Source organism: Lonchura striata, chromosome 6 (assembly GCF_046129695.1).
Source record: "Lonchura striata isolate bLonStr1 chromosome 6, bLonStr1.mat, whole genome shotgun sequence".
NCBI lineage: Eukaryota > Metazoa > Chordata > Aves > Passeriformes > Estrildidae > Lonchura > Lonchura striata.
Window position 1 is genome coordinate 35,884,957 of NC_134608.1, and position 10,623 is coordinate 35,895,579.

The window sequence follows — 10,623 nt, forward strand, 5'->3', positions numbered from 1 at the left end:
AAAGGCTGTGTGTCCTCAAGTCAGGGGCAACTTAAGGGCTTGATTAGCAGCTTGACAGAAGAGTATCATTGATAGGGATGATGGGCTTGAAAATATCTCCCATGGTTCTGCAGCCACCACTGACAGGTGACCATAAGAGTGAAAATGCAAAAATGTAAACTAACATTTGGAGCATTTATGCAGGCTTTTGAAAAGCCTGCATTGTGCTACAGCTCTCATAATTTCATATCATCACTACTCGCATGCACCTGGATGGGTTAAAGGCTAGCACAGCTACACCTTTGTTTTGCAAGCATGCACACAAATGTATATATATCTATGACTAAGTCCACTGAGAACCACAGGACAACTCAAGGACGTGCAAGTTACCTACTCCTTTGTATACAAGTCCAAAGAATCCTGGCCAAAAACTCTCTCCTACCACATAGGTTGTGAAAACCAAAAGACTTAGCATAAGGAATGACTATATTGAATCACTACCACAAATTATTCAATAAATCTTTAAGAACTACTCCAGAGGTAATTCTGACATTAGAACATCCAATATAACATAGATTGTCAAGTTAGTCAAGACATGAAGTACAATTTCAAGCAAAATCCACAAGTAGAACATCACAGTAATGCATGTATTAACATATTTATTTCATATGTTCTATTAAAGCAAAATGCTCCAATAAACTTACAGAAGGATCACTAAGATTGTTTGTCAAATGACATTAAAACCCCCAATAAACAGAACACAAAAAACACCATCAGCAGATCCCTTCATTCTTCATTAGCAAAGCCACATGTGTTTTACATGAAACATTTTTTTGACAACCTGAGGAAACTACCAATAATATGATCTGTGCCTTCAGCTAAAATATTTTGTAGTGGAGCACCAAGAAATTTAAAAGCAGCTTTCCATTTTTATTGTACTTTTCATTGCAGTGCTCAAAATACTTTACAAGCCTTTGTAGCATTTATTAAGACATCAGCTATAATAGCTGAAGATAACACTTCTAGAAAATTGTCTCTAATGTTAGAAAGGCCAGTCTCTGAGCACCAGAGCTGAAATCTTTCAGATCTGATATGCCATTCATTCCAAGTACTCTCAAAACTCAGCTGATAAAAATAACAGGTGACCAGCATTGCTGAAAAAGAAATCTTAGAGACCTTAAGTTGTATCCACAAGAACTTTACCATAATTATGATGTTCTTTAAAGTCTTAGTTAAAAGCCTTGCTAATACAGTGTCAGTGGCACACTTTCTCAGTGTCTCATACTATCCCTCAGCCAACACTGCCTAAAAGATCGCTGAACCAGATGCAACTTTTGAATTAACATTGAAAAAGCATGCTCTGAGCAAATCTCTGGTCTGGTAGTTCTTTCAGGCTCTCAGTTTTGTGGCCTGACACAGAAACTCTCCCCAGTGCCCTTCTCTCCACTGCCAAGCTAGCTAGTTAAACTGCAGTTGCTTATTTTAACATAGGTCTTTTTCCCACACAAGCACACAAAAAATTAGAACAGATCAAGAATTATGCTAAATGTGCAGGACTGTAGCAAACCTGCTTAGATTTCACCTTGTATAAAATCACTTTAGAAACATGATCCCGCAGATTCAATGAGCTTTCAATTTCTGTTTGCTGTGATTTCAGAAACTACTAGTGGCGTTACTGCTGAGTATTTCAGATCTGTGATTTCTACGATCAGCCTCACTCCACTTCTCCTATCTTCCTCTTCCAAGTCTATGAAGGAGTCAAAGAGGAACGTGGCAGTCCACTGCAGAACACATTCTCTTTTTAGCATTTGCAATGCAAAACTAGGTTTTGTTCGGTACAGAAATCTTGCACAATAGCCTGTGTATACGTATTCGTTCCAACAATGCTGTTCTATGCAATCACTCTGTAATTACACACAGTCATAAAGCTGCTGCTGTTGCTGCTTGGAACTGCAGTCTCGCCCTCTAAACAACCTAATAGTCTCTGCATTAGGACATTTCTTTTTCTCTCTTCCCCTCCCTGAACTGCTTGCTCCAGTATAGATGGCCTTTACACTAAGCTCAAAACACGTAGTCGGAATGAAATCAAGTTATTATTAAAAAATTAGATGTTTCTAAAAGAATGTACAGTAAATCTCTGTTGAGCAAATCGAATATTTCGCTAATTCTGCAAGCTGCAATCACACAAGACTTTACAAACCAAAAATAAATCCTGCTTACGCCTGTTAAAAAAAAAAAACCCGTAAGTATTATATAAGACTCTCACATACGCGCGTAGGTGTATTGTCAGCTTTTACTGCTAAACTGCAACGAATCGGTCTTTTGCAGTTGCTGCCAGAAAATATCTGTACACTTGAGAGCACGGGATTTTTCAAAAATTATCTAACAAATTCCTCCCCACCCCCCTCCACTGCGTAAACCCCAGCAGAGCGATCCGACCCTCGCCACGATGCGCGCTCAGCGGCTGCCGGGACTCGGCGGCTCCCGCGCAGCACCGGGGGCCCCGCACACGCCGAGCTGCCCCGGCTCCGCCACGCCGCGAGCAAAGAGAACCTCCCCCTGCCCCAAACCAACCCCCCAAAATTCCATCCGCAGGCAGCTCACCCGGACACGGACACATCCTGAAAACGGTGCAGCAGCCTGGCAGCCGCGAAGAAACCCCTCCGGAGCGCTTGTAACAACTCCGGGTACGGCAGGAGGCGATGGCTCAGCAGCCGAGCCTGGTCCCCCGCAGCAGGCGGGCCGGGAGCGCTGCTGCCCCGGCCCCGTGGGGCTGCGCGGCCCGGGCGCGGAGCCAGCCGCCCTCGTCACCTCCACAGGTACTTCTGCTCCTCATCCTGCACCCAGCACCCACAAACAAAGCACGCACCACCACCCACAAAAAAAAAAAAAAGCCCCAGGAAAGACACCCCCTCTCCAAAATGGCAGGAAAACGGAAGCAAATCGTGCAAATTAAAAAAAAATAATAACCGCGCGGAAAACAAGATAAGGAAGAAAGAGAACGGGCTGGCTCACCTGCGCAGCCAGGCACGGAGGGCGCCGCAGGGGAACGTGGAGCGGCTGTTTGCAGAGGGGGGCGGGAGGGAAGAAGGAGGAGAGAAAAAAAAAAAAAAAAACAAACTTTGTTTCTTTCTCTCCGGGACTCAGCGAAAGCGTCACTTCCTAGTGCAGTAAGCGGGGAGGCTCCCGGGCCCGGGCTCCTCAACTCCTCCTCCCGCCTTCCTCCTCCTCCTCCCTCCGCGGCGCAGCTTCCCGCCGGCCCTCAGCGCCTCATCCCGGCACGGGCCCGGGCCCCCTGCCCTTGTCCGCAGGGCTCGGCTTGACCTTCTGCGCTTGGCTGTCGCTGCTGTTGGCAACGAAGGAGAGGAAATCCCCAACGAGTGAGGGGCGGGCAGAGAGTTTGCAGCATTGATTTGAAAGCCAAGCCAAGCCCTGCAAAATATTGCCGTGTCCGGTACCCGGCGGAAAGCGCCGCTTTGATGCCCCGAGTTCAGAGCCAGGCTCTTCAGCAAGACAAGGCTTCGTGTCCTTTCTCTCTAAAGAAAAACAAAGAACTTTTGGGGTTTAAGGAAACCCGTACCAAAGGAAAACATGCATTTCTGTTTCCGCCTTTTGGTCCCTTTTCTCTTCACTTTTTCAGAAGAAAAAGTGAAAAAAAAAAAAAAAAAGGGAAGGGAGAAAGGATGTTAGTCTAATGCAAATCCTCAGGTCGTGTCTATATTGTTGGCTGTTTTACCAACACCTGAAATTTACTTTCACAATAATTCATACTTCTGAGGCTTCTAAAAAATGTCCAGCTCCTCTTCTGGAATATGTCTTCCTCTGCTGCCTTGGTCCGAGAATAAAAAACACAGTGTGCTGACAAATGTAGGTATGCTACTCTACTCTACTAAGGCAGGAAATAAAGAAGTTGCTTTGTCATTGCTCCCTCTGTAGACTGCTCTGCTACTCGAGTTTGTTACAATCAGTGAAACTTTTAGATTATAAAATAACCTTTAGACAGCATTCACAGATTAGACTCATATTCAGGGAAACATCGAACAACATGAAAATGCCAAACATTTTTCTCCAGTGTGCACGTTGCCACGTGCTTACCTTCCATCCAGGCTCAGATCATTCAGTGCACACTGAATCCAGCAGCATTGCTGGATTTTGGGATTTTTTTCCAGAGCAGCAGGGTAGTTTCCCTTCCAGCATGTATTGCCTTATAGAGTGAATTATAGAAGTAATTTTTGTACTGCTCACTGTAGTTCATGTTTCTTTCACAATAGCTCCTTGCAGAACTTTTTACCAGGGAAGCTCAAGATATGTAGAAACAGGAGCCCAGAAAAGTGACTTGCCTATGACTACAGATGCATAACCAGGTTACTCTGATGAGTCCCAGGTCAGCAGTCTAATTACCACACCCAATCTTTTCCTGTCATGGTGCAGAGGATAACAGTGAGACATATGGTGTGGTAAAGAGCAAAATAGTAGCCACAGGTACTACTGGTAAAGGTTTTTTTTTCTTTCACAACCAGAGGTATCGTTTGATGCAACACTGTCTCAATAGGACCTTCAGGAAAACTCTGCTATAGCACCATTTGGTCTTCCAAATTCATTATATTTAAATATAATGCTATTTAAATATAATGCAGCTATTTAAATCAATATAGAAAGAATATTCCCAGATGTTCACAAATTACCTAATATGTAAAGCAAACAAATTATTGAACATATAATAAATATCTGTAGTCAAAGGCATACAACTCATTAATTTAATTTGCCCTAATAAAGATTGAAAAGAGAGATTCAATAAACTGGAGTTATTTCCTCTCTGTTATGTTAGGCAATCGGTACCTCCCATGAAGCACATCAGATACTGAGATTGAAATTACTTATGTCAGCTTTCATTGGGGGAAGAACAAACCTAAGCAAAAATAAACCTGAATCCCACCAGTCTTCTGGGATTTTAAATCATGTCCTAACAGTAAAGTGTATCTCTTTGTTCCAGACAGAACAAATGCATGTTCTACTTCACCTGTTTGGAGGCTGGGAGTAAAATGATGAGCAGCATCTTGCGTTTCACAATACTTAATCACATAAAAGCAGCAGACAATGGCAGAAACGTCATCATCCGGCTACAGAAGCTAACATTGCACAGAGTAGGGAGTGTGCTTTCTACCCTTCTCTAGGAGATATTTTAACTTGTTGGGTTTGATATTTCCCTCCTAAATAATGTATCATGCAGATAGGAATGCTGAGCCAAATACAACATAGTAACCATAAGGACAAAGCTGAAACACACTGTAAGATGCAAAATCTATAGGAAAGAATGACTGTATTTCCTAAACATACCAAATGGGATGAGAACAAAAACAAGCAAGCAGGTAGGTACACCAACTAGTTTATGGATCTAAAATAGAAGAAAGACTTCAAAGGCATCATGAAGTTTATAGAGCTGTATGTTAGTGTTTACCTTACCAAGCAATAAAAGTTTTATGAAGTGTTTTGTAAGGATTTTACAGTTATACACTCTTAAATTGTTTCTCCATTCCTCACATTACATGGTCCTTACATCTTCTCCAGAACCAGCCATCATAATTTTCTTCTTTTCAGTAACAGCTTTTGCTATGCTTTTTAAAAGTTTTTCTTTCTCCTATTCTCAGCATATGCTGAGACTACACGATGGCTGCACCTCTATCAGCTTTACAACGACAAAACTTAATGCACACGCATTCCCTGTTATGTCATTATTTTGTTACTACACTGAAGGAGATTGGAAGATCTCCTAGCTATCAGCATATAAAATCTTCATTTTCTTTGGCTTGTACAGACACATCTTGTAGTGTAACAACATCGACTCATATCATTAATACACTGGGTTGCACTGAGTCAGAATTTGGATTAAAGACTATGCTCTGCATATTTAAGTTTGCAAAATCGAGCCACAGGCTCAGTAGGTGGCACTCTTTTCACCGTGCCAGAGCAGAGCCAAGGTCCCGCCCTCTTTGTAATTCTCAAGAGCTGAACTTGTGCTCCGGTATGATGGGAGACATTATGGAGCCATTAGTTCTCCCTGAAATTAGGTATAAAATGAAGGTCTTAACCACTATAGCCAATAAAAAAGCATTTACACCCTTTGTAATAGGAGTTTCAGATTCTAATAAGCCTAAACTTCCACCTCATAATCACACCGAAATTTCCTCTAAAATTTCAATAGGATGTGATTTTTATTGAAAAATATTAATGTCAGCATAAACTAGTAATTAATAGCTGCAATGTTTATCCCATAAATATATTCAATGTTCAGAGGCAGGGCTGCTTCTAGACAAGCCAGCGAATGGAGGTGAAGTTCAACACAGACTAATGCAAAGCCCTGCACTTTGCCAAGACTCACCTGCCAGTGCACAGCAGTGAAAGTTCAAAAAAAGCCATTCCTTCATAGTCACCATTTCCCAGCACTATTACAGGAGAAAATGTTCATAAAAATGGTTTTTATACAAGACCAATTACTTTATACTACAGGGAAATTTTAGTTTCTCCAATACCAATGTCTGTTTCCCATCTTTGTCAGAATTAATCACTCAAGTTACTATATTTGAAATATTATGCTTGGGTACAACTTCTCTTGGGAAACTTGATGCAGACATATACAATGTTTGGAAAGAAGGGGTTTGGCCTATTTAAAAGTGTTTTCAAAAAGGAAAAAAAACAAAAACCTTTGTACCTGTATTTTACTCTTCTTATCTGACTTTAAAATTAAAACACTTCACTCAAGCTAGATTTGAGCAAGATTCAGTTTCTTTGATCAGCCTGGGGAGAAACTACATGTATTTATAGAGCATGCATGTGTAAATACATATGTACACACACACAGAGTGTCATGACCTGGCTCCCTGAGAACCAGGAGGAAACCTTGTTACATGAGGGAAAGGGAGGATCACTGTGGTTTAGAAAAGAAACCACATGTGAAACAAAGTTATTCACATTGCTTAAACACTACTGAAAGAAGCTCAGATGCTGTGGTGGGAATGACAGTGCGGGAATCTATGAAGTAACAAATTATGTGGCATGCTGAAAACCAGAACTGTTGATGCTTTCTTCCTAATTTTGCTAGCTTGTATAGTTTTTAAAAGACTTTGTAATCTTTCTGCAGTTACTATCACTTTTCCCAGAATGCCACATTATTTGTTTGTTTGTTTTACAAACAACAGTCTGTGGTAACATTGTTCACTAAAATAGAGAAAAATACAGTATTTGAACAAGCTAAGTGGTGAGCTGAAGGCCACATGGATTTTGAATAGCTCAGTTTGGTTAGCTCCCAATGCTCAAATCCACATAAAAACCCTTCTGTCACACTATACTTATCCTGCATTTTAGGAGTTCAGTATGCAGATTGTACTAAACTCCAACATGCCCCATCACCAAAGTGTCACAAATCTACACGTACAATAGTAGGATACCAAATTCTTCTGGCTGCTCAGTTGACTGATTAATGATACAAGTCCTTCTGAAAATTAGGTTCAAATTACCTTAAGGAGGATGATATTAAAAAAATGTAAAAACAACAAAAAAGTTAAAAAAATAAGAAACTGCCTGTAAATTGTTTCTGGTTTTTTTTCTTAAATATTTATTGATTATATTTTCTTACATACTGTGTGAGAGGAAAATTAGAAAATGAACTGATGAATATATGTATATTAGAACTCTGAAAATATAAAGCACCATAAATTCTTTAGCTCTATTTAATTATTTATCATCATAATTTAGATAATATATATAATAATGCTACTATCTTGGGAAAAGTCCATGGTCTAGTAGCTCTCAACAAGATCAAGAATTTGAAACAATATGCTATGATATTTTTTCTCTCTTTGTATAACATTGATGTTATTTACTAGGAATTAGTATTACAGAGAATAATCTAGGTTGTTTCTTTAATACTCTAAGTAGACCAATTTTTTATTGAACCATGCAGAAGGTATTTAATTAGATCAATAGGCTGTTTAATAATATAAAAATAAGATCTGTCCCACTGACTCAAGTAATTGGTAATAACTAATGGCACATGGTGTATTTGCAGGATTCTGGAATCTTTGTAGGATTCTGTAATATTTGTGTTATTTATTATTTATATGTCTTATGCAAGATATATATCTATGTATGTATGTGCATATATAGAAGAACATCCTTAAAGTCATCTCTTATAGAGAACGTCAACTAGGAAATTCTTCTGATCTTCAGTAGCTCATGTATTACCAGCAGCAATCTCAAAGCCCATTTTAGATCATTTGACCCTTACAGTCATTCAAGAAACTTCCAGCCCAAACAGGTTTTAGTGACAAGGACTTAGAACCATTGCAATTACATTGAAACATATGCTGCATAAATCTAGGGGCATCAGGGGAATCAGAAAGTGAGCATTTGCTAACACCATGTTCTGTTGGCAGCCCATGGTACTCTCTCATGAGGATTCATCCCTATTCCATCACATAAATAAATTACAGAATAGCAAGGGAATGTAAACCACAGTGGGAGATGCCAACATGTATAAATAAGACATATGTGATAGGCAGGTACCAAATACAGAGGATAATCTGCAAGCACATAATTATGCACCTTGATGACTTTATCTGTCCCTCTACTCCTTAATCCTGCTTCTCTGTCACTCCGTGCTTGCCTGTGCTGGCACTTTGCATTGGTGCAAGTCAGGCTGCAGCTTCTCCTGTCATCACCATTACACTGTAGAGTTTTTGGTGAATTGCTGTGAAGTTTTGTTCTTCACAAATTCACAAGAAAGTTGCATCATTCTGATTTCCATACCTGGAACCTAGTTGTATTTTGGCAGTTCTCCATGATTCCTTCCAATACCAAGTTGTGACCGATCCCAGCCAGTTGGTCTGTTTATCTCTGTGATCTCTGAATATTCTTTATTTTTTGCATAAAGTACATTGCATATTCCATTGTAAGGAAAATTAATTCAGTTACTCTCTTAATGTTTACTAGTACAATTATGGAGTTTGTTCTTTTTTCCTCTCTCATTATGGAGTGTGTTCTTTTTTCCTCTCCTTATTCTTTTTTAATACAAAATTTACAGTTTTTTCTTTTTTTTCTTGTCAATGGGAATCTTAAAAGGCTTGTAGTACAATCTAAAACAATTTTTTTCCATTTCTACATAGGGCATAAACCACAATTTCATGGCAACAGCCCTACATAGAATATGGTATTCCAAGGCAGGAATGCTTCCCAAATACAGATGTGGTTATATTATATACATGGTCCACTGAGCATTTGAGCATTATTTATGTTTTCTGTTAGCCAACAGGAACATGTATCTTCATGGCTGCCCCAGGACTGCCAGCTGAAGGAAATGCAGCAATCCAAACAGGAAGCAATGAAGTTTTTTATCAATGCATCTCAGACATTTTGTCTCAGAACCCTCCCCTTCTACACAATAAGGAGGATCTTTCCTCCCTTGCAAATGCATGCTCCTCCCTCATCTCCCCCCACTCCCACTCCTGCAGAGATTTCTCCAGCTCCTTGAAGCCACAGTGGACTGAGAAAGCAAAGGATGTTATCTGGAAGAGGCTAATGTAACCAAGATGTACAGTAGAAGAGCCAGGAATACACATAATCCATGAAGGCAACCATGAAGAAAGTATTCAAATACCAAACTCAAGTATTCTGTCTCTGCTGGATTTACCATAGTGTCTGTTTATAGGTACTTGTTCATTTCTTTACTCTTTCCTCATATGTATGAGAGGTATCATCTGATACCACTACTGTCTCAAGTAATAAAAAAAGCAATCACTGTCTTTTTCTCAGCAGAATCTCTGCCCCACAAGAAGTGTTCTGAATATGTTGTCTTTTATGCTACCAACAAGAAACAGCAGTAATCTATTGTGCTCAAGGCAGAGAATAGCAAATCCACTGTGCACTAACAATCACCACGGAATCATGGCGTTGGGCTTCATGTATCAATGTGCATCATGGAAAAGATGGAGAAAACATCTAGGGTTTCTCAAGAATGGGAAGTGATTCAGCAAATTTGCATCCAAAAACTGCAGGAAGAAAAAAACTGCCAAACTAAGACAAAAAACCAAAACAACCCTCTCCAAAAAAACCACACAAAACACCAACCACACAGACAACCCCCAAACCTCCTCTCTTCTTGAAGCTATGAATGGTAAGAAACATTACCAAGTTATAGGATCATCATTCTTAACATCTGTGCCACTAAGAAAACAAATGTTACTGCTCTTTCAGGCAACTACAACAGTTGGATGGTTGGGGATTTTTCCATTTGGTGAAAGATTAGTGGAAGTTCTGGAAAGATGTATATTGGCTGAGGAGGAGAAGACATCAGAAGTTCAAAGCAACACTGAAGACAACAAAGAGAACTTCATAACAACGAAACACTGACACAATTAATTACGAAATGATTTTCTAATTGCAGAGTGGAGCTTTGTTGTGCAGGAAGCACACACAGAAATTGATATGGACATAAAAAATTAGGTAACGAAGTTAAACAGGAACATATTTTTGGAGAGTATTGTTATTAAAAATTATAGATCTCTCCTACTGCATGCACTTCAGTCTTAGATTCATCAGCTGTCATTCATATATTGCCAGCAGACCCTCAGCTACAATTCTCCCAGTTTG

At 39.8% G+C, this 10,623-nt stretch overlaps 1 protein-coding gene across 2 annotated transcripts in view; it reads right to left on the reverse strand.

Moving 5' to 3' along the window:
• MIDEAS (mitotic deacetylase associated SANT domain protein) overlaps positions 1-3,215 on the reverse strand; it is a 53,307-nt gene extending 50,092 nt beyond the window's left edge. Inside the window, exon 1 of one of the 2 annotated variants that reach the window (XM_077784142.1) lies at positions 2,995-3,215. The gene's annotated coding sequence lies outside the window, so the exon portion shown is untranslated. Of the gene's footprint in view, positions 1-2,583; positions 2,864-2,994 lie in introns of those variants that run through there. The other variant, XM_021533540.3, reaches the window with a different exon arrangement.
• Positions 3,216-10,623: the final 7,408 nt, after the last annotated feature.